Genomic DNA, 25,102 nt, shown 5'->3' with positions numbered 1-25,102 from the left:
TATTCTGTCAGAATTAGGATAAAGTTCATCCACATAAGAATAGTACCTGGTCAGCCAACTTGTTTCTTTTCTTATTTACAGAATAAATTTTAACTACCCAAAATTGGCCAGTTAACTTATCTGGACGTTTATCCCAAAGATTGACATTTGTGCTGCATGTTGAGGGTAATTTCTATGGTTTAAAGTGCATTTAACCTTGAGATTACAAGTATGCAACTGGCCCTAAGCCAGATTTGATATTTTATCAGATTCTTAAATTTACATATTTTTAAATTCCTTAACGTGTACTTTTAATGTAATAAAATAAATCTAGAATTTTTGCTAAATGTAGTTTTATTTACTTATCCATTTAATGTTATCAGTGTAGATGGGTTACAAAGCAATTGTAATATGTAATAAGCAGATTTCACTGTACCTCAAAAAATAACAGCATTGGCTTTATGTTATAGGCTATGGAAACATCCTAAAACATCTCCTTTAAAAATATACTAAAAAGATCTTTTAATAAAGACTGTATCTTGTCTTCTTACCCTGTCTTTATACTATAGAAATAAAAAAAAATTTATCTTCACTTCCTAAGAAATTTTTATTGAATAGCAAAGATTTTTGTGCGCTTCATTTCCAGGGAACATTTTAACATGTCGCATAACAAAAAACTCTATTCAACTGGATAAAAACTTTATCAGAAGGAGAAAATAAAACTGTTTTGTAGTGAAGATAAAACAAGAAGATAGTGTTCAGCTCTACAATTTTAAAAAAAATCTTTCCAAAGATTACTTTTTACATTTTAAAATATTTTTAGGGAAATTCTGTAGTCTCAAAAGAAAGGTCAGTGTAGTTATTGTCTGTAAAATGTGAAAGTGAATCGAGAAAAATTGTGTGTTGAATTGGTATTTGTCTTTTTCTACAATTAAATTCTGTCGAAAAAGTAAACTAGGCTCAATTAAATATAAGGAACATTTGACTGAGTTTGGAAATATATCTAAAGATGAGTTGTTGGGTACTCAAAAAAATTTTATAACTAAATAAACTGACTTCTGTATTAGAATAGCATTTTTGAAATTTGGAAGGAAATTCTTCACAGATATGACTCCCAGTTTGTTAAGCAAAAAATAAATGTGGCATTTGTTGTTGACAACTGCTCTGCTCATGGAAAAGTTGAAGGACTACAAGCAATTAGTGTTACTCTACTACCAAATGCCACTGCTGTAGTGCAACTGCTAGAGGAAGGTATCATTCATTTGTTCAAATGTCAGTATCAGAAAAAGTTTGTTTTGGACTTGATTCATATGATAGAAATGGAAAATTGACTGACATTTCCCTGTTAGATGTGATTTATTACATGATGGATACAATGAAAAATGTAACATGCTTAACCATTGCAAACTGCTTTAAACATGCAGGATTTCATTCTACAGTGGCAATTCACAATGAAGATGAGGATAATGAACACAACATTCCATTGGTTGAACTGCTGCATTATTGCTATGACCTGCAAGCAACTATCTTTGTTGATGAAACTGACTGCAGCATAGTGGACAATTGTGTATAGGTGTATGCCTCAGTGAATGTTGTTGATATTGTTGCAGAAATTCAGGACAGAAATATGAATCTGAAGATGAACAGAATGAAATACTAGAAGAGCCTAGATATTAAGAATCCTTAGACATTATACAATTGTCAATAATTGACAATTCTGAAGATGATGTTTTCAAATCATTCATGATTGTTGAAAAGAAAGTCAAGATAGTTAAGTGCTCAAAACAAACAACACTAACCAAATTTTTCAGTTTCATCATCTACAGCATTATTGTGTAAAAATGCCCAGTGGAACAAGATCTGCAGGGCTAGACAAAAAAAAAAAAACAAACAGACAAGTCGGCTTGACAGATATACTAGGCTTTTAATTAATTCCAGTTTACACAATCACAATATATATACATGGAACATGAACTATCACAAACTATCACGAAATTTTCAATGTCTCGAATAATAACAACATAATGCTTCAGATGTTTCACGTTCCCCTTTCTTTCCTCCTCTCCTTTAAGGGGGCTCACGGCACGCGATAACAAAAAGAAAATGAACAACGTAGGCTGCGTAACATAAAAATGCAAACTAATCTGCTCACAACACTTTTCTCCTGTGTACAAATAATGAATAAGTAAACTAATACGTTTAGACAAATCTCCCACCGATTTTCCTTTCCTTGAATGTGTTGTAACTCGACGTTAAAGTGTCCTAGGTTGGATGGAAATGGATTGCTGTCTCTTCAGACTTTATCCCATACTTGATCCTCTCACGCTCACTGCCTCTATCTCCTATTGTTCACAGGTGGCCAGAACACCGCAAGCGGGAACAAGAAAAAAAAAGGGTGCCCCTCACACGTGGATCGCGACCTTTTATATCGTGCCAAGTGGATATCCTCCCCACGTGACCCCTACTGGCCAATCCAGCTGCCAGCATACAGTGACCTATAAAAAGATGGTACTACAAATGAAAACGAACGGGTCAAGGGAAAAACCGAAACACAAGAATACATAGTCGCAAAGCACTACAGTTGTAAAAATGGAGTACACAATGTATTGTAAGTCTATAGTGTTGTATAAATCACTATTGTATTTTCCTAAATAGTTGTGTAGTATTAGTTATAGTATTTTTCTAATGTAGTTTTGAGGGTCTTTTTCAATTTTGCTTTAGTCATCATGTTGGATAACTTAACACTTTTCCACTTTCCCTTGGGATGTCGACTTATGCAGACTTCACTATATATATATATATATTATAATGCATATGTGAATCAAATCCCAAAAGACAACAACAGTTTACTGGTTAATAGTGATAAAACTTCTAACTCAATAACCAGAAAAACCAAGACAGAAAATCAAGATATCTTGATGAAGAGAAGAAGAAAACAAGAAAACAAGCACTCACTTGAAACATTTGCTTTTCAAAGCAAATGTTTTTGTTTATTTTTAAAAGGACAACTTCAGGCTGGTGTTCTGATACGGAATTGTTCAAACAGAAATTACAAACTTCAAAAATTATGCATTTCCATATTAAAATATCAGCCTTAAGATGTCCTTTAAAAAAGAAGAAAATATTTGTTTTTCAAAAGAGTTTGCTTTTCAAGTATGTTTGTTTTTCTGGTTTTTTTTTTTTTTGTTATTGAGTTAGAAGTTTTATTGAATCAAATCTCACAAATTATTAAAAGATAAAATAAGAATTTTCTGATTGCATTTGAAAACAGCTACCATATTAATTAATTTATTAAGTTAATGTAACGACTGTTATTATTGGGTTGTTCAGAAAGTTCGTAGTAAAATTTGACAAAAATTCAAAGCAATATGTTTATATGTAATTAGTGTTTTATTAAAAAATCCAGCAACACATTGCTTAACTTTCCTAGCAAAAAAAATTTAAAATTGTGATGGTACCATCTGTTATATTTTATTTAAAAACTTTTTATATTATTAATTATTATAAAATGGCATTAATTTTAAGGATAGAGATGAGTTTTATAATAAATTGTAAATATTGATAACAAGTAAAATCGTCATTAAATCTGACCCCACTCAGATATTACATTTGACTCCTCCTATCTCCCCACTTCCTCAACCTTTAATCACTAAAATTTAATAGCATCAATTTCCTAATACATAAATCTTCCTGCAAAATTTCAGAAATTTATGACAAAAGCATAGGAGTTATTAAGCTTCAAAATGGGTGAATAAAATCATGTCTCTCTACACAAACACACACCTATACATACAGAAAAAAACCCCAAATCTGTTTGCATTTCTTGGTCCTGAGCACAAAAATGTAAAATTCTTGGGGGGTCATTTTTTGATCAATTGCCATACTTTCTCTCTGTTATAGAAACTTGAAGGCGTGTTGGCCCGTATCCCCTAATTCCCACTGGCGTTGCCACAGTTGTATTAAACATCATAATACAACTGTGGTAACGCCAGTGGAATCAAATTTCTACCGAGTGTTATGGACAGACAAACTAAGAACTTCTACCAGCCAAACTTTGCCACCTCACAATTCATAATGGGCCATGGAAACTTTCGAGCATGCCTGAAATGGTTTCTAAATAAAGAGGATGCAAAATGTCTCTGCTCCATGGATAAGGACCAAGATGCAAAGCACATAATTTTCTTGTGTCCAAAATATAAAGCAGAAAGAAGGCTTCTGGCAGGCACTCTGACTGATGTTGGCTTTCATTGGCCTTGCCAGATAAAAGATTTCCTTACCAATCATAGGACTCTCCAGGCTTTTGAAAGCTTCATCAGGGCAACAGACATCTTGAAGTCCACCAGGTAATTGACCCTCCTGGTATCAATCAACTCGGGCTTGGCATCTTTGAAAGTTTGCTCTGAGACTATGTGTCTCTGGTTGCCCCTAATATTGTCTGCGCCTCATGGCGTTGCGGGGTAGGCTTGTCAACGGGCATAAATTGTGGCACTGTTTTTTGCTCTTTGTTTTTAAGGTGGTCGGTGTCTTAACCACCCTTGTGTTATGCACCACTGGTCTTGGATCCATGTCATTGTCCCTGGTCCCTTCACGGGAGTATTTGTCGCTCACGTTTATGTACCCTCCAAGACCATGGAGGTTCTCTCCCCATTGATATGGGATGTACAGTACAGTACATACCCATTTGTTTATGTGCAGAACCTGTGGCAAAGTAGCCATTAAGGGCCAGTTCGCCCGGTTTTGGGCTGTTTTTTGTACATATGGTTGTTCTCTTTTGTTCCCTCCCAAGGCATGGAGGATTTGTCTGTCTTTCTCCCAATCGGGTTGTACATTCACGCATATATGTTTATTGAGCTCCAAGGCAAGTCAGCCATAATGGAGCTTTTACTGCCTCAAAACGAAGACAGTTATTCTGTATACCAGTGTATTTTGGCTATTTGTACTTTTTTGTATTTAATAAATGGCACTCGGCAGGTGCTCTAAGATGTCATATTTCACACTTTCCTATCTACCTTTCTATTCTCTTCATTCTTTTCACTTCTACTATAACTCTTGATCTTTCCTTTTCCAAGGCTATACCTTTAGGTGGAGGCCTTCTAATTCTTTAGTAAATGTAAATGTAAATGAAAATGTTATATATAACAGAGCTGGAAAAGTAATAATATATATATACTTTTGTTTGAATGACTTTTCACCAACAACTAGGTAGCTTCATGATCCCTTTTATTTTTGAAAAACATTTTATCTCTTTTTGGCAACAAATTCCTGAAAATGGTTTTTACTGCCTCTAGTATATTTAATTTTTTTCCATTAAAGAAATTTTATAAAGATTGAAACAAATAATGATTAGAGGGTGCTATGTCCACTAAATAGGGTGGGTGGGGTAAAACCTCTCATCCAAGGTCAAGTAACTTTTGCCAGCTCCTCATTGACACATGCAGTCTAGCATTGTCCAGTTAAAAAATGACATCTTTCCAGTTGATTAATTCTGGGCATTTTTGTTTAATTTCTTCATTTAATCAATCTAATTGGAAACTAATATTTATCTGAATTAAGTGTTTCATTGTTTGTCAAAAGTTCAAAATAGGAAATTGCCTTCCAATCCCACCAAATACACAGCATAACTTTCTTTAGATATAATCTGGGTTTTGAAGTGGATAGCAGCAGCTCATCTCACTTCCCTAAAATCTTTTTCAGGGATACTGTAGATTGCTCCCTATGGAATTTGGGACTTTGAGTATATATTTGAACTCAGGAGACCAAGTCAAGTTCAACGATACCCTACTTTTGGACCAGAGACCAAAAATAAGAAAGTTATCATATTTACGATTTCTTGCCTTTCACAATGCATTCTATGCTATTTTATGGTTTCCCAATAGGTGGCACTGCTGTAGTTCAGTATACATTTCTTTTTTTTTTCTTTTGTTCAAGAACTACTATGAATCAATAACTAGTGACGTTAAACACCGGGTGGCCTGCCGAAGGCTCCCCTCCGGGAGGAGTCAGTCGGGAGCATGATCAGTCGAATGCCACCTGGTGAAAAACTCTAAAATGGCGTAGAATGTATTGTGAAAGGCAAGAAATCATAAATATAATAACTTTCTTATTTTTCATCTCTGGTCCCAAGTTCAAATATATATTCAGTCCCGAAATTCCATAGGGAGCAATCTATACTACACCCTCTTTTTTATTTGACAGTTTTATATAGAATCTATCTTTTCTCTCCTGTAATTATCCACTTCAACAATGGTTCATTTTTGCTGCATTTTAAAAGCAAATCACATACTGAGACAGTCCAGCAAATGTTTTTCTGTTAAGTTGTGCAATACCCAAACATTGGAGCAACTGAAGATGTTTTAAATGTTCACAGACAGTACTGTTTAATATTTTTATGATTTCAGCAATCTCTTGAGTACTGTAACATGAGCTATTAGCAACTAATATCTTTGTCTAATTGTTATCAATAGCAGACAGTCTTCCAGAGTGCTCCACATCTTCCAGAGAAATGTTAATAGCTTTGAAATGAGAAAACCATTTACATACCATGCTTGCACTAATGGCATCATCTCCATAAACAGCACATATCTTTTTTTTGGGTGTGTGCACAGCATTTTTATCCTTGCAATAGTAGAAAAGCATTAATTGTCAGAAATGCACTTTCTTGTCCACCGTCTTTCAACTGTTACTGAACAAATACAACTTGATTAATTTCTACACTTTTTCTTTTAAATAATGATTAAAAATGACATGTTTTTACACAGGGAGTGCAAAAATAATAAAACATGAAAATCAGATAAGCTTGTTAATAGCACTATTTGTCAAAAACCCTACAAACTTTCCAAACAATCTCAATATTTTATTAATTAATAAAAATAACACATTAACATTGATTATAAGGATTATTTCATTCAGATGTCCCATTATAAGTAATATAGAACAGTTGTAATTGTACATTTAAGGTACTACTTCAAATTTATATGAGAATTAATGTATTAAGGCAGTCAAATAAAAAACTGTATTGGCAAATGTTAAAAATTATTTAAAAAAATTTATACTTAAAATAAAATAAATTCAAAAATTCAATTAATGTTTTATTTTTATAAAATGTCTAATTAGAAGTCTATAAGCATATGAAACAATTAAATTAACTGTATTATTTAATATAAATTTATAAATTAAATTAAATCAATAACTAATAACAACATGACAGAAAGAAAAGCAGTAATAATTGACTCAGTTCAAACCACAGGCAGTAATGAATCAAGTATAACAGAAATCACAAATCATTCAATTCCAATTCTTCTTGTTTTAGAATCATTATCAACTAAGTCTATTTAATAGACTCTCAAATGATGAACTTCTAAATTCTCAGAAGATCATGCTAAACACTAATACAGATTCAAGTCTGCCAGCAGAGAATATAGAAAATTTTAATAAAACTATTAAAAAATGAACCATAAAGCACGGTCTAAAATAAAATGATTTATCAAAACTATTGACTCTTTTTCAATATCATAGTATTAGAAATTTATCAAAAACTACAAGGAGTATAGCCCAATTATTTAAAGTGATCATTTGGTTATGTTTCTATAACTACAAGGACTCTTTTGAACATTTCTTGCAACACAACCATTCCAATAAATAGTGGAGATTACTTATATCTTGGTGTAAAATAACACTTTGTACATTACAAAGTTTAACTAATTCTTATTTATCTACCAACTTAGTAGGCACTTTTGTAAATACTGATGGTTTGTACATTCAAAAAGTTTAAATAATCAATTATGGCCTACTTTAGTAAAGTTAAATTTTTTTTTTAAATTTGTAAATCACAAAATCATTCATCACAAATATAAAAGGTCATATAAGATATTTTGAAGTCCAAAATGCACTGCTGAAGGAGATTACATTAATGGTAAAATTTGTTTTCCAGAAATAGATGCAAATTTAATGACAAACAACAATTTCAGACAAAAGTAGAGGAGAAACATTACATAGGCTGTGTGTGTCCTATTAAAAAAAACTCTGAAGAATTTGAACAAAAATACCATATGGTTACAGGCATTTAGAATTCTTGGAGATGTGAAGAAAATATATTTACTATCAAAAGAGAATTAGTTTATTGATTATCTTCTAATAAAGTTAATGTGATATCTTATGCACTTGAATGTGGTAGTACACCAATATTTTTATTTGTATATATCTAATATATATGTATATATTTCTATACTTTCTTCCTTCTTTGTTCTCGGTTCTTTTGTCTTTCAATTTCTAGAAACTTCTTAGTAGGGGTGGTGAGTCACCTACTTCGAACACAAAAGAAAGGAGGTAACCCTGAGGGCAAAAGTAAGAACAGATAAGCCACTTTTAGCTGGGACGTCGAAGGAAGAAGACGCAGTGTAGTGTTCTCCAGACTGTTTTAGCCTCAGTTGGGGAGACATTAGTTAAGCTAAGACTGAATATTTTGATCTCAGGACTTCTGGAAAATTATAGGAAAGTTTTTGATTGAGTATATTTATGTCGTTTTTCCTCAACCATCACGAAAGAAATATTTCGGTCACCACCACCACAAGAGTGTCCACCAATTTTGGGTACCCTTCTTGTCTTATGCTATCGATATACTCGTCCTATTCTCTATCCTTTTCCTTCTTCCCTTTTTTGTTAGCATAAGTAGTTTTTAGTTCTTTAGATATAAGATTTCTTTGTACCGCGGTAGATTAATATTGACCGATTTTTTTTATTTTTATATTTTATTGTCACGGGAACCGCATCAACCGTTCTGCCTGTATCTAGAGTTAATTGTTCGTACAAGAACACGAACGAACCACGAGGAGTATCGGAATCCATAAGAATCCTGCTTATTGTAAAGACCACGGGTGAAATAAAGAACATTTTTATTGTACTACTTGTCATCTCTTTGTTAGATCACAAATCACCACATGCGTGCTATAACATGAAGTACATATTTCAAAAGAATTTTGGCAAGAATCTCAAAGTTTAAAAGAACTGGATTATTGGAAGGCTACTGAATACAGACAGTTTTTGTTACACATTGGACCAGTAATTCTAAAGAAAATTGTTAATCTCCAAATATACTTAAATTTCATGATTTTACATAACTTTTTAGTACCAGTAAGATGGTATATGTTATTTACTGTGAGAAACATCTAGAATTTCTACAAAATCCTACAAAACTATGCTTGTTGAGCTAATATCTTAAATAGTTCACAATTTACAAATTGAAACTGTGTATTTTTTGTGTAATGACCTTGCATAGTTCTACTTTTATAGATTTGTTTGAAAAGTTTCATTCATAAACAAAAATTATTTAGCATACATATAAGGGCAGAAACAGTATATATATACTGTTTCTGTCCTCAGGACTGGGACCTACCAGAATGCCTGATTGGAGATGCAAACTCTTTAAAAAAGCTGAAACTTAGGATCATATCATCTCTTAGAATATCGTCATCTTGGTTTTCTCTCAGAATACCTTTATCTATTATGAGAATTTAATGCACGTTACTGACATTCTCCCTGAAAGGCAACAGCTCTTCTGGTGTGCCAATCCCTTGTAAAGCCTTTTTGATTAGATCTCATAATTGCTGACAGAAGAAATTCTTGGGGCTGCCATCTCAAGAAGACATCATCCAGACTTGTACCCACTAGTCTGTTTTAACATTAGGAAATCTCCAAATATTATATGCTATCTTTTTGTTTCCAAATAAAATGGGTTTAATTATAAGAGTTATTGCCTCAGTGCATACTCCAGCCTCGTAAGTGTTCACTTCCTCTTACCATCCTGAACAATATCTCTTTCATAAAAGGAGAGTCTCAACCATATTACTCCAGACGATATCAAGTCTGTGATTAAACCTTATGAATGGACCTCACAAAAGCCAGAAAGGCACAAAGTGAGCCTAATTTGATAAATGATTCAGAAAATTATTCTCAAGGCAAAAGAAAAGAAAAGCACATTCTTTAAATTCCTCATGTGAAGACGATGATCTAGGAACAAATCATGTTTATAGAGAAAAGCTACTTAAAAGCATTCCTATTTCATCTTTCTCAGCAAATAGTTCCTCTCCACTTTCAACTGCAACTTCTGTTATTGCAAGTAGTAATAACCATCCAAATTATAGAGAGCATCTATCAATACTTCATCTACAATGCTACCATCAAGTAGTTTTAGTTCTCTTGAAGTAAATTTTGCAGAGTTTCAACTGTTACAAATTTTTTAACATTGAGTGAATGTCTGTTGTCTTCAGGCTTTTATGTAACAAATGTGGGATAACTCCTGTGGCATAGAGAACTATAGGTATGGTATGGACTTTATTCATTTTCCATATGCATTTTATTTCTTGAGGGAGTACAGTATATTTACTTATTTTTTCTCTGTAGCTGTTTTGCAGATTACAAAGCCATTGATGCTTGTAATGTATCCTACTGGTAAGAAAAAATAATAATTTTGTGTTGTAATAAAATATAATTGTATTCCAACCACTAGGCAGAGCAAAGGAAAGTGTCTAGTGGTCATGATGGAATAAAGTATATTTCCTACTAACTACTTGTAATTTGTAAATTCTTTCAGAGGATATACACAACAGTGCTACCTTGTAAAAATGTCACTTTCTCTCTCATCTATGTTCAATACTTTGTCAGGGAACATCTCTATTATGTATAGTTGATCCTTTTTGCTACCATGATGACAGAACCATCTTGGCAAGCAACCATTGCAAATTCTTCCTTGAATGTTATGCAGTATCCATGTTCTGTTATTTTTAGTACTAAGATTAAGTTGTTTTTTAAATCTGGATGACTATAACATCTTGTAGCTTAATTGTGTTTTTACAGTTTTTGATATGCACACATATGCAGACTGATCCAGTTCCAATATATTTTAATGCATATTTTCCTGCAGTTTGTATTTGTTTGTGCAAGTCTTAGTTTATCTTCATAAAATTTGCACCATCACTACACAAGTACAGTGGCTCTGCTATCAAAACACCATTCTGTTGAGTTAAAAGATTGTGCTGCCTGCACTGTGACCACCATTACATCTTGAAATTTAAAGGGACATACATTGCTCTCCTTTAAATTTCTTTCCTTCTGTCTGTATTTGACTGCATAGTGATCAGATTTACCACAATTATATCAAGTCCCAGTAAACTGCAATGGGAGATGCCCTTTTTCTTTCAAATACTAATATTAACAGACATTTCTCCTTTGTTCTAATCCTATCAGTGCTTAATGTCTAAATGCTGAGTTTTTGGGTTATTGAAATATTGGAAACTTGGAGGGGGCGATCACTCCATCACCCCCTCCTGAATCCGTGCCTGCAATGGTCAGAGGTGCAATGTATTTGTGGTGCCACTTTACTCTCTTATCAAAAATAGGAAATGTGTAAATGACAGATAGTAAAGATTTTTCATAGGCTATGTCTTTATCATTTCTCAGTAAGGAAAAACTGCTAGCTGACTCATGGAGGTCTCTTTGGAGAGAGAAGGATTTATAATTGCCATGCAAGACAGATCAAAAATAAAAGAAATTAAAAAAGCATATCTTAAAAGATGTTAACACTCACAGAAGACACCTGTAGGAAATGTCATATCATGCACAAAACTATGCTACACATCGCAAGCTTTTAAGACAAACAGACAACTTACATTAACGTAACTAAATGGCAAATATAATACAGTTCAACCTATCTCTAATATGATTCCCTTGAAAACCTCTTTATCTCAAATTTATTTTTTTCCTGCATTTTCAACCTAAATTCAATATATTTTCCATGTTTATCTCAATAATTTTCTCCCAAAACCTCTATATCTCAAATTATGAACTGAAGTATCAATTACAAATTCAAAGCTCAGCTACATTTTGTAAACTGTAGTTGAGAAACATCTTTTGCAATACAGTATATATTGTAGTTGCAATTAATGCTACTTTTTACCTGGTTGGCTATGAGTTTGGCTTGAGTTTTATTAACTTGTTTTATGCCAACAGTCTTTTCTTGTACAGGTGTTGTACCACAGACATTACACAAAAGCCTTGAAACATTAGGACTTCACAACAGCACATGCATTGCTACAAAAGGTTGCCATACTGAACACATCACATTGTCAGGAAATTTTTAAACACAGATACATACACAAACAGCACATAAACAAAATATTTGTTTTTTGTAATTTGCCTTGGCATAACAATGGGCACAAGTATATATGCAGCATAGGAAACATTCCAACAACACCATATAGTAATAATTATAATAACTTGTTTAATTAAACAGTAGCATTTTTATTTGAGACTTGACTAGTTAGAGGATACCCATAATCATTTGGGATATCATTTTCCTATGGGAGATCACAACATTACATATAAGATGCAGTGCAATTTTTTGAGCTCTTTTTTTGAACAAAAGCTGTAGCTTATATGCTGTAAAATATGGTAATTAATTTGATGAAAAAAATGCAATTCACAACATAGCTTCTAATAATTTACAGTTTTAGAATTATCAAAATTTAGGAAAGATTCATTTTAGGAATTGTAAGAATTACTATATACTATTGTCTATTAGTCCTATGTTTAAATTTCTGAAACATTTAATCAATACTGAATTATAAAAAACCATGTTTAGAAAATGGAAATATTAAAGCAAGGAGCTATCTGCTGTATATTACTTAAAAAGACAATATTTTATTCAGCCAAAACTATTAGAACTGTTTTGAAGATTAATTTCTTTTTTTTACTAACTTTTAGTTACCACAATTAATTCATAAAATTAATTTGGTCTACAGGTGAGTGAAGCTGCCATCTTGTGCCAACTTTATTAAAGTTTTTGATTTAAAAATTATTTATGTATAACCTGCAAAAACTACTAGAATACATAATTTGCACTTGCTTTCAAATGATTTTAAAATACAAGTAACCTATAAGTTATACAGTGATCATTTTCAAGATATATAGGTTAAAGATTGATGCAGAGCATGATTTAAATTTGTGACCTTTACAAACTAGATTAATGCATTATCAATTATTTTATGAGATTCGAGTCAATATTTTTGCTATATATATATAAATAATTATTTATATGTCAAAGACTAACAGATATTTTATATATATTTAATATTTTATTTAAATGATAGAATGACTTAAATTATAATAATCTACATTAATTAGAATACATTACCAATTGGATAAGATTATATAAAACATCCAACAAAACCAAAAGTCCAGTTTAAAAATGTAAATTTAATGTAAAACAATTTTTGATTGTCCATTAGTCAAATGGATGCTATGAAAACATAACCATTTGTATTAGCTATTGATAATAGTAAGGTGACCAACCGTCCTCCTTTTGTAAGTTCTGTCCTCCCTCGAAAAGTGTCCTCCTACGTGTCCTCCTTTTTGATATTTGAAGACTAATCTGTAAATCTCCATATTTGATTGATGCCAAGCCGATCCGTTGCATGTAATGTGATGTGATATGTTTGTATTTGACATGACGGTTCATCAAGGCTCGGTACAGTGCAGCAAACCGCGATTATGAAACGCATGTGCTCAGCACAGGAGACCTTGAGAGAGTGCGCTGCATGCAAGTAGCTTTGTTTTCTTCTTACCGAAACACAACATGGCATGCACATATGCATGCAGTAGAGATTATTATAGTGTATTATTGTTGCAATGAATAAAATGTTTCTTTTATTTACAATATTTTTTCCTTCAATTTATGTGTGTCCTCCTTTTCATTGTAAAAAAGTTGGTCACCTTAATAATAGTAATGATCAAAAGACATTGAAAATGAATCAATACGTATTAGGATATATGACATCAACAGTGGGAACACACAATCCAAATTTCTGGATGTGTGTTATCAACCAGATAGATGCAGAAAGAATTTTCAATGCAATGAACTATGTATTAAAGAAGTACTGTGTAGGGTTAATTGTTGACAATGCATCTGTCAATATTGGAGTCAGAAATAGCATAAAAAGAAGAGTAATTCAGAAAAATGAAGCTATATATGCATATAGGTATTCATACCATATCAGGCAAATGCTGCAAGAAAAGGTCATGCAACATTTAAAAAAGTAACAAAGTTTGATGATTAGGGCTTTGTGGTAGATGTATTTTACTGGTTCAAGTATTCCCAGAAAAAGAAAGTAAACCTGCAAGAGTTCTGTGAATTCTGTGATGTCCACTACAAGAAAATTATAAAATGTGTCCGTTAGGTGGGAAACTCTTGAAATTGCTGTTGATAGGATGTTGACTCTTTACAGGCCTCTTAATCATATTTCTTATCAGAAGAGAAGCCAAGCCATAGATATGAAAGACAGAAATCTGTTTGAAGACCCAATGATTGAGGTACACTTGCTCTTTTCCCATGTTAATTGCCATTGTTCACTACCTTCATAAAAAACACTGGAGAAAGAAGCTTCTTGTATGTATTTCCTAATGACTGATTTTCTAAGAAAACTACTGGGCAGGTATATGCAGGTACAAACTTTCAATACTGATTCAGTTACTTGCAAATTGAGAAGAGAAATACAACTTGAAGACAAATATTTGATTATCAAAACACACCTTTTATGTTGCCGAGATAGTTTTATTAAAAACTAATGTTTTCTGCCTATTCAATAGGTCATCCACCAGATAATTGTTCCCATGTACATATAGTGTTTTCCAAGCATATGACAGGCATTGAACCTCTTTAAAGTTGATACAGTGGCCTTTGTTTTCCAATTTAAAAATTTTTATGGCCTCCAGGGTTTTTTGTACTCAAAATGCCTAAATGTTTTGATTATAGTTGCCTCATCGATAGGGCATGTACGTCATTATCAGACACGTAAGTGGCCAGGGCAGTGCTGTTTTTTTAAATTAATATCATATTTGTGTTCTGCTATTCTAACTTTGAGTGAGCGTAATGTTGAGCCTATATATTCCAGATTGTTGCCAAATCTATCGTCTCTCGTGGGAACCTTGTAAATCCTTGGAATTCTGAGTAAGTTGTTATGATCCTTCCCATTTTTAAGGATATGAAATATGGTATGGTTGCATCTGAATGTTAATTGTATACCCCTGTGTTTTGCTATTTCTTTGTATATCAGTAGTATGTTGTGATGGTAATCTAGAATGATATGTTATGTGTTCGTGTGGTATGCATACTCACGTGGAGTATTAGTGCTCATGGGGTGTATGTTGTTAGAGAGGGCTCGGGCTATATTCCAAATCAGGTTTTTATGGTATTCGTGGGTAATAGCAATCCGCTTGAGGTGTTTGAGTTCTGCGAGTGTATCCATGTAATCTGTTAAATATGTAAAAGCCCTTTTAGTGAGGGCACTGAATGCTGTTATTTTATATATATATAAGGGTCATGGGAATTTGTTGGTATAAATAACGATATGTATGTTGGTTTGTAATAAAAATTTGTGTGTACATGGTTATTTTTGATGTTTATCAGTAGATCTAGAAAATGTGCAGTTGTATTGCTGGCTTGATCTAACTCTACATTGAGGCCATGTGGGTTATTGTTAATTTGGGTAATGAAGTTTTTAATATCTGGTTTTTCTTTCCAAATAATGACATCATCAACATATCTTCTGTACATGTGTATTTCCAGTAGGAAAACTGGTAAAACTGTGTTTTCTAATAATCTAATTACCATCTTGCTAAGATCCTCTGATAATGGGCTGCCTATAGGTACTCCTTTACATTTTACACATGTATTGTAATCATATTGAAAGAGAGAGGAATAGCATAACAAATGGGCCAGCTCAAGGATGTTTATGAAGCTCAGACTCTCGGTGCCTCTATAAGAAAAAAATCTCTCAGTGTGCAGAAACATGATTGGAAGTTAATAGAGGGGTACAGGGCTTTAAAGTCTAAAACTGTGATAAATGCATTGATAGTTAAGTTGTATGTTTCTTAATTCTTCTATTAATAGCTCAGTGTTATCTATGGAGAAGAGGTAACCCTTTAATTGTTCTTTAAGCAGGATATGAACTGCATTTTCCAGTAGCCGTGTAGGCGATTTGGCTTAATCAACTATGGAACATAATGTGTTGCCTTGCTTATGAGTCTTAGCAAAAGCAAATAGTTTCAGTGTATCAGAGAATGGAACAACTGCCTTATTTAGTTTTAATTTTTTGGCCAATGTTGTGTGGGAGAATCTGATAAAACGTGCATGAAGTTTATTAACATGCCCTTCCTCAACTGACTCTCAAGTATTGGTGAGATATTAATATAATGTTCTTTTTTCATAAGAACTACAATTCTGCTTTTATCAGCTTTTAATAAAATGAAAACAAAAAAAAAAAAAACTAAGTTGTTTGAGGTTTTTTATTTAGTATTACTTTCCAGTCTAATTTGGTATGAAGTTATTTCTCCATCAAAAATGACAGCAGTGAATTTTCCAAGGTTCAATACTTTTGTGACAGATATAAGTACATTCTTAATTACTCTTTTGCTGATTATGTGATGTTATATGATAAATTTTTATCATTCAAATGCAGACAAAATAAGTTTCCAAGTCAAGAAAAAATAGTGAAGAAATTTGTTCTGTTTTTCAAGATGTTATGTATCTTATCAATATGAAAAAATAATAATTTTGTGTTGTAATAAAATATAATTGTATTCTGACCACTAGGTCCAGTGAAGGAAGAAGTGTCTAGTGGTCATGGCAGAGTAAAGTGTATTTCCTACTAACTACTTGAAATTTGTAAATTCTTTCAAAGGATATACACAACACATAGCAACGAGGATGGGATGTTAGGATCTGCTCAACTATAAGAGTAAGAAGGCAGAAATTCAAGTAAGAAAATTCTAGAGAATTTTGGGAAGCATTGTTGACATAAGGCTGGGTTCATTAGTGGCTAACAAAACTGAAAACAAAACCAAACAAAATAATGATTCATGAAACAAGCATTACTTTCTGCATAAATGTTGACTCAATAGAACCATTCAAGAATCATAGATCTCCTGGAAATCTTACACGAATAGATTAACCTTCTACATAGAAGCCTCTATTTCATATGCAGATATGAAATAGAGGGATTTAGTGTGTGTACGTGTGGGCTCTGGATTGTTGTAGAGAACTGCTAGGCACATAAACCCACTTTTTTCAGCTTTGAAAATCTCAAGGGCTTCAAGAGCCCTAATGTGGTCAGGTGTTGAGAGCTTCTGATGAGAACTGCTTCTTGTAGGTTTGGTTAACATGCTCTCTTCTGAGGCATATATAGCCAAGACAGTGGTGTGCTTCTTAATAGCTATTTCATATCTATACTTGGCAGATCTCTCGAGTAGTGAATGTTTGTTAGATCAATACACTCAAGATACTTCTGGAATCTATTATCTCTGATAGGAACCCTGTACACATCAGGTATTCTATGAGTTCACTTAATTATATTATAAAAAATACACCAAAAATAATTTTCAATCTAATCTGACTTGTTGAGGATAAAATTCTTTAAACTTTAAAATGTTGTAAAAGTAACATAGTAGAAGTTAAAAATTAAAAGGGCAGCAAATCCAATTGCAGAAATACTTTTAATAAATTAATGATACCTCTAAATGCATTTCGTCTTTGTATCTAGGTCTCCTCAGTAGAGTCAGTGGCTACTATACAGTTTCGGGTTTTAACAACATTTGGTATTATGTGATATTGTTAAAACCCAAACTGTATAGTAGCCACTGACTCTACTGAGGAGACTGTCTAGATACAAAGGCAAAATGCATTTAGAGGTATCATTGGTTTATTAAAAGTATTTCTGCAATTGGAATCACTGCCCTTTTAATTTTTAACTTTTACTATGTTACTTTTACGTTTTAAAGTTTAAAGAATTTTATCCTCATAAAGTCGAATTAGATTGAAAATTATTTTCATGTATGTTTTAAAATACAATTAAGTGAATGAAATAGAAACAGACTCCATCATTTTGAATAATTTTTTATACAGTCAAACCTGTTTTTGTGCAGTCTTTTTCTGTGCAATTTTTATTTGTGCGGTATATGAAAATTTCAATCAAATTGGAACATAATTGACTCCTGTATTTAAAAACTCTATTGGTTGTTTTCTATGACATCAGCAGGTTTTTTCATTTTTTATTCAGAAAAATTTTTTTTTCATACCTTTATTTCAGTCCCCTCTTATTTTAATAGCATAAAAACCATAAATATTATGTTATATTTGAACAGATGCAGTAAGTTAGCTCCCCTCCAGCTTTAGACTGCAGGTGTGAAATTTCACACCTTGTTAAATGAAATAACACTTCCTGCAGCTATATTTATCAAATAAAATCATTATTTAACAATTATTTTTAACTTTTTAATGTTAGATTGGTATTTAAGTGGAAATAATTAATTAATATAAAAATTAAAATTCTTAAAGGATTTTTTCCCCACTAGGTGTTGCAGAAAAAGGCCCAAGGAGTTAAAAAAGCAATTCCTAGTTATTTCGTACGGTTTCGAGTTATATTTTCTACATGAGACTTTTTTTATGCGGTCCCTATTCACCGCATAAAAAAAATATTTTTTTAATTGTGTTGCGAAAACTATTTTTTATAGCCACTCGTGAAGTTTTGCGCGATTTTTTTTATGCATTTTCTTTTATGTGGTCCCTATCCCCTGCACAAAAACAGGTTTGACTGTATATTCTAAGAGTGTTCACTGCATTCTTATCATTGCAAAGCAATTTGTGAACAGTAGGGTTGCATTTGTAAGCCAATGTAGTGTCTTTAATACTAGTTAATTTTTTTATATAAAGGTTGCATAAACCAATTGTAATCCACTAATGTGTGGTTATTGGTGTGTTCTACTTCCTTATTACAGATTTCTGCATTTAAATGTCTTAAATGTGTTAACTGCTATCAATTTTGACTTCTTATCACTAGAACTAGACTATATTTTAAAAATGATCAGTCAGTCTCCACATTTGAGCATAGAACTCACACACTTTTCAGTACTCATTTGATTTATCATACACCTTCTCATTTGTATCTCAAACTATTAAACTATACTCTTATAAATTATGCATAAAATTTTAAAAAGTAATGTTTTTAAAAGATCATATTTCAGTTCTTCTAAACTGCATTCCATTTAAACAGCCATGCATTAAATAGAAAAACAATTTTGAAAAGATAGCTGAAGATGAAGCAAAGAAGCTTCAAAAACATTTCTCAGATAATTTGTAACAAACTCCTAAAAGTGAGATATTTATATTTTTAATTTAATAATTTTACTTTCAGACACCAACAGAAGTACGAGAAAAATACACTAAAAACTTATCATGTGATTCATTCCTGTTTATGAAGAAAATCTAAAGTTACCCTTGTAAAAACATCATTTGAAAAGGACATGATATGACATGACAACACTTGGTACATATTAAGTTAACAAAATAGCATTGTGCAAATATTTATTTCATTTTCTATAAATCAACATATGATACTGTTTCATTGTATCATTTTATGTTAAACCTTTCTTCTTTGATGCTGATTTTGAAATCATATATTGATTATTTGATATGCTCTACCACAATTGATAGATATCAATACAAGCTTGTTATCTGCATAATTTTTGAAATTAACAATAAAACTGTATAGAATCAGTAACATTTGAAGAAGAAGGAATATTATTGCATACTATACTATACAATATAATATGCTCATTGTACATAAAATTTTACTGATAATGATTACTGGTAATTGTTTATTACAAATACTATGGCAACTTGTTTTCTCAAGTTCAAACCATATGTTATTTTTAGTCTTCCTTCAAAATATTTTCTCACTGTTTAGTTAAAAGTTCTCACTTTGCTGTTGTCTCATCAATATATCTAATAATTTAAGATAATATCAGGTCTATAAATAATACATGTATAAGAATATTGCAATATTGATAAGTCAGTTTTATCATAGAGTTATAATTTTAAAAGTTTACAGCATTAAATAACTTCTTGAAGACATCATTAAAAAATTGTAATTAAAATATAGCTCAGGTTTAAAGGTTAATAAATTTAATATCTTAAATATTTCTAGCATTATCTTATTACAAAGCCATTTAAAATATCAGATATATAGCCTATCAGAAAAAAATAGAAAATACATATAAACAAAATACAAGTGCCATTTATTGTATTAAATTCAAAAATAAATCTTATTCCAATTCAGATCATAAGCTGCCATGGTGTGACCATACAAATAGATGTATGGCTATAGCGAATGCAGTCTATGGAAATTTTAAAATGATTGGCCCTGATTTGAATGTGAGCCATTATGGAACAGCTCATGCAAACTGACAGCCAGTCACAATTTGGTTTAAATTCTTTTTATGTAACACTGACAGATAGTGTTGTAGGTTATTTATTTTTCTAATAGTATTTGGCATGTACAATTATTTAACTTTTATCACAATGTGCATTTTGTAACTTCTAATTTAAAAATAATTGATCACTACTTGGGACATAAACTGCCATTATGGAACTAATGCTAAACTAATGCTCATTATTATCTAGTATAATCACCTGTTATGTTTAATAGCTAATGTTATAATAATCCTATATCTGATATAGTATTTAATGTATTTTACAGAATATCTAACACAACTTTTGTCCAAAAAAGACTCAAAAATTGCCCTGCATTTTATATGAAAAGTTGTGGTTTCCCATAAACTAATAAATTCTCTAGTGGTCTTCAGTAAGCTACAGGTAACCTCTATGAGAAATTTGCTTTGCTATGGGAAAAGTAAGAAAAATAATAATGTGTTTAATTAAACAATAATATTTTTATTCAAGAAAATGTTATTGTTTAATTAAACACATTATTATTTTTCTTTTTGTGTTTTTTGCTATAGCTAAGCAGCTTATGTTAAATATTTTAATGGTAAATTTTAACTGTAAATAATTCCCCTTTTTTTCTGATAAGTAAAAGTGCGCATTCTACTTTTTGAACCAGAAAACAGTAAAAAAATTTAGGGAAAAATGCCAAAGGCTTAAATACACTAAAACAATTTTGGAGGTGATATGACTTAAAAACATTAAAATACTTTTCCTAAATATTCTATGCTGAAATTGCATGTTTTATATGCTCATGCATCTTATATGCCATAAAATATAGTACTTTAGCTTTTAAAAAAACATAGCAGTTACACTACTATTAGTCCACAGCAGTAAAACAAAAGCTTATTTTGTTTTAGTTTTATATTTTGGATAAAACAAAATATTTTTGATTGCTTATTTTGGATAAAACAAAGTCACATTGCAGATAGACAACTGACTCAGGCAAAGCTAAATGAGTGTGTGGAAATTTCTGAGTATCCATACATGACATAGATAAATTTCATAATTGTCAGTCTTACAGGTTGTGTTAGTACTGGAAGATTAATGGAATTAGCATAAAATAGCATTTATTATGTAATAATTTTTCATAATGATACAGGAAATCCTTGTTAATTCCAACTTAGATAATTCAAAATCCTGTTAGTTTGTAACTGTACTTTTGTCCCAGCCACGGATATAGATATTTACATGTTGAGAAATTCAGTTAGTTTGAAATACGGCTACTTCATAATTTGAAGTGAAAATTCTGTCCAAACTATGATATGCATTATGTTAACTCATTCATTTAGATCAAAGTGCCTCCATACTCTAAAAGAACAACAGACCAAGAACAACTCTAATCTGTTCATTATGACTTTGCTTTTACAGTAACACGTTTTCGGATGTCACCACCCCTTTTTTCTCTTATTTCATAAAGTACGGCTGGATTTCGGGATTGCAAAATTAGGCTACGAGTAACAGATTGCAATATTTTTAAGGCTCTACACTATTTTTTTTTTGGGTCACTTGAAAAATAATTCGGGCTACATTTTGACTTCTGCTTTACTTTTTATAAAACCCATCTGGCGACCTGTGAGGTTCTCACTGAACACATGCTATTTATCTGCAGCTTATTTATATTATTATTATTAATTATTAATTAATGAAAATGGCATTCTCTATAAGTAGCCATATTCCATTTGCTTAATAAATTACATCAGTTACACAGCATTTGGCATATTATACAGAAATATGTAAATCTCGGATAATCTGAATTCACAAATACTTTGTCCCCCGAATTTTGAACTAATGAGGATATCCTATAATACCAAATTAACAAAACATTGCTAAGATATTATTTATGTATCATTATATAATAATCAATCAGTAATTTGAAAACAAAAAATATTACATTGGTGTTCAAGCAACTGATTTTCTCCATCATTCTATTTTCGGATCAATGAAATTTTGATTTGTTACTCAACTTAGTCCCAAAACTTCATGAAGTAAACATAGACATAGACATTTTAAATGACCAGCATTTTCTTGAAACAGCATATAGAGGCACAGATAATTTTACTAAAATATAAATGCAGAAAAACATTGTAATTGTAAAAGCACATGAAAGATTATAGAAGTCAAAAGTATGTACAGATAAAATGTTTGTCTCAACTTCAGATCCTCAACTCTTGATATTCTTGACTAACATTCTATCATAAACGATTCTTGAAAAGTAGGTACGACAAAACATTTTGTAAATTACGATAGTAATAACATTAACTTAATTTATGATTAGCTTGTTGTACTTGCAACACAAAATGCTGCCATAATTCAGTATAATACAGATATTACATGATAATGAAAAATTTCTATGGCAATCTAACTCAGACAAACATTTACACAGTAAATAAGTAAATAAAAACATTCTTGTTATTTATTTTTTCCATACTATTCTAAAAGTATTTAATTCATTGTTCCAAGAATGTATTTAATTACAAGGCTAACTTTAAACTTGTAAGGAAAGATAATCCATATTTGATTATTCTTTAAGCCTGTAATCTTATTTTATGAAATTTTTTAATTAATTATAGCTATAACAGTAACTATCAATTGTAATTTGTAAAAAGATGAGCATTTTATTTTGTCGATTTTCTGATGTTACACATTTTTTTCCACTTTATTAATTACTATTATTTGGGAAAACGTAACAATATCAAATATACATTTACATCGTGTATATTATTTAATAAATTAATATACGAAAGCATTAGTAAATGACGTTTTTATGTCATATTGATATTATTATTTAAGTTTACTATTTATCTATACAAAGGTATTTTCTAAAATTTCTTTCATTTAAAAATAAACAAGAGATGTTTATTTTAGTGAAAATATATTATACTATATTTTACATTAAAATATAAAGAAATGTAAATGAACTTTTCTAAAATCAATTTTTTTTTTTAATTATTGTATTGAAAAAAATATAAAAACTTCCTAAATGTTAGAAAAAATAACCATGAAACTGAGAAGAAAGATTATTTGTTAAGTACAGATATTTTAAATAAGGTCAATGAAAATTATTAACTTATAGGATTCCTATTATCTTTAATCGCTTAATTTGAAAATTATGATAAAAGATGATCACCGCAATTTATCTCTGTCAATGCATAACCAGCAATTACTCAGAAACTCTCATAGTTATCCTTGCAAATATTGTCAACTGTGATTATTTAAAATCTTGATATAAAGTAGAACAGAGTTTAAAAAATATATCATTTGTTAAACTATTAAAACATTCTAATTTATAAATAAAAAAAAAAACATTCTGGAATACATCATGAGAGGGGAAAAAATCAAAAATATACATTCATTCAAAAAAATATATACTGTGTATATGTCTTTTTTTCCAAATGTTTTACTTACAACTTTAATTATTGTTAATTGACGCCATTTAAAAAATTCTAAATACTGTAAAGTATATCAAATGTAATTTAAAATAAAGTAAATATTTAAATTAAATACAATAAATCGCCTAGATAAATAAAAATAAAAAATAACTTAATGAAATTAAACACAAATTTCCTTAATCAACACAACTTGAATATAATTGAATACAATAAACAATATAAAAAGGAAACTGATTAAATTTTCACTAAGCACGTTAAATACATTAATTTTCAAAATAAAAACATGACATTATTTATGCTTCATAATTGTCAAAATGAAATATACAAATATTGTATTCATTTATATTAATCATAATTAATATATTACATATGTATATTATTATATTGTGTATACATTACTTAAATGCTTCAAATTATACAATTGAAAACACGATATTTTTTTTTTTTTCGTTTTCGTGATATTACAACATGTGTAATGAGTAATGCCATTCAGAAACAATGTTAAGTACCCACATAGTGTGTAACCCTTCGTTTCTGTAGCTCGTTATCAATTATAACTCACACAACACTTAACAACGTACAACTTCGTGTCTAGTTTCAAAAAAATCTCGATAAAAATCGCAGCCATTTCTATAAGAAAAGTATCATTTCGTTAAGAAGAACGATCACATAACAGCGAAGTGTTTTTGGAAAAAGGAGAATCGGTGTCGATCGCCATCCGAGCACACAACGTTAAGAAGGAAGCGCAAATGACACATTTATAACATAGGAAACGACACACTTTGCCATTTGTTTCGTGCATAGTGAAGTGACGATAAAAAAAACTAACCTTTCCGAAGTGTTGTTTACGTTTTAGGATAAGAGGAGACGTCAATCGCTAGCTGCCATCACCATCCACATACAAAAACAAGTGGTGGACGAAACGACCAGATCAATCCTCACACACGTGAGTCTCTCCCTTGTCAAGGCAGATTTAAAAAATAAAAAAAAAAAATAAATAAAGAAAATAACAATAAAACACTCCAAACTAAAGTAATATTCTCATTCTTAATGTTTACCATATTAAGCCAATTTAAATTAATGAATAAAATATATTAGTATATGTTTTATTCATTATAAAGTCTTATAAGAACATTTTTAATTTAATTAATGATCTTTTATTTTGTAAAAAAAAAATTTTTTTTAATATATTTTTTAATGTTTAGTTTAATGAGAATTGTGTTGGCTGACTGAAGATTTTTTATTGAGTTTTGTGTCAGAAAATAATAATTTAAAAAATTCTAAATAATTGAGCAAAGAATATAAGACTGAACAAAGAAGAGAATATTATTTAATTACTTTTCTTACAATAAAATGTAAAAGAGATTATATTTTTATATTAAAACCTATTTGTCATAGTTATTTT

General features: G+C 30.8%; 1 long non-coding RNA gene across 1 annotated transcript in view; it reads right to left on the bottom strand.

Annotated features, from left to right (window-relative positions):
- Window positions 1–24,642, bottom strand: part of LOC136989964 (uncharacterized) — a 155,119-nt gene extending 130,477 nt beyond the window's left edge. Inside the window, exon 1 of the long non-coding RNA XR_010882982.1 lies at window positions 24,527–24,642. This is a non-coding gene — a long non-coding RNA (uncharacterized lncRNA). The remainder of the gene's footprint in view (window positions 1–24,526) is intronic.
- Between the last annotated feature and the right edge of the window lie 460 nt (window positions 24,643–25,102).

Source organism: Centruroides vittatus, unplaced genomic scaffold (genome assembly GCF_030686945.1).
Source record: "Centruroides vittatus isolate TY-2023 unplaced genomic scaffold, ASM3068694v2 scaffold_861, whole genome shotgun sequence".
NCBI lineage: Eukaryota > Metazoa > Arthropoda > Arachnida > Scorpiones > Buthidae > Centruroides > Centruroides vittatus.
Note: the sequence above shows the minus strand (reverse complement) of the source record. Positions and strands in the feature narration are given on the sequence as shown.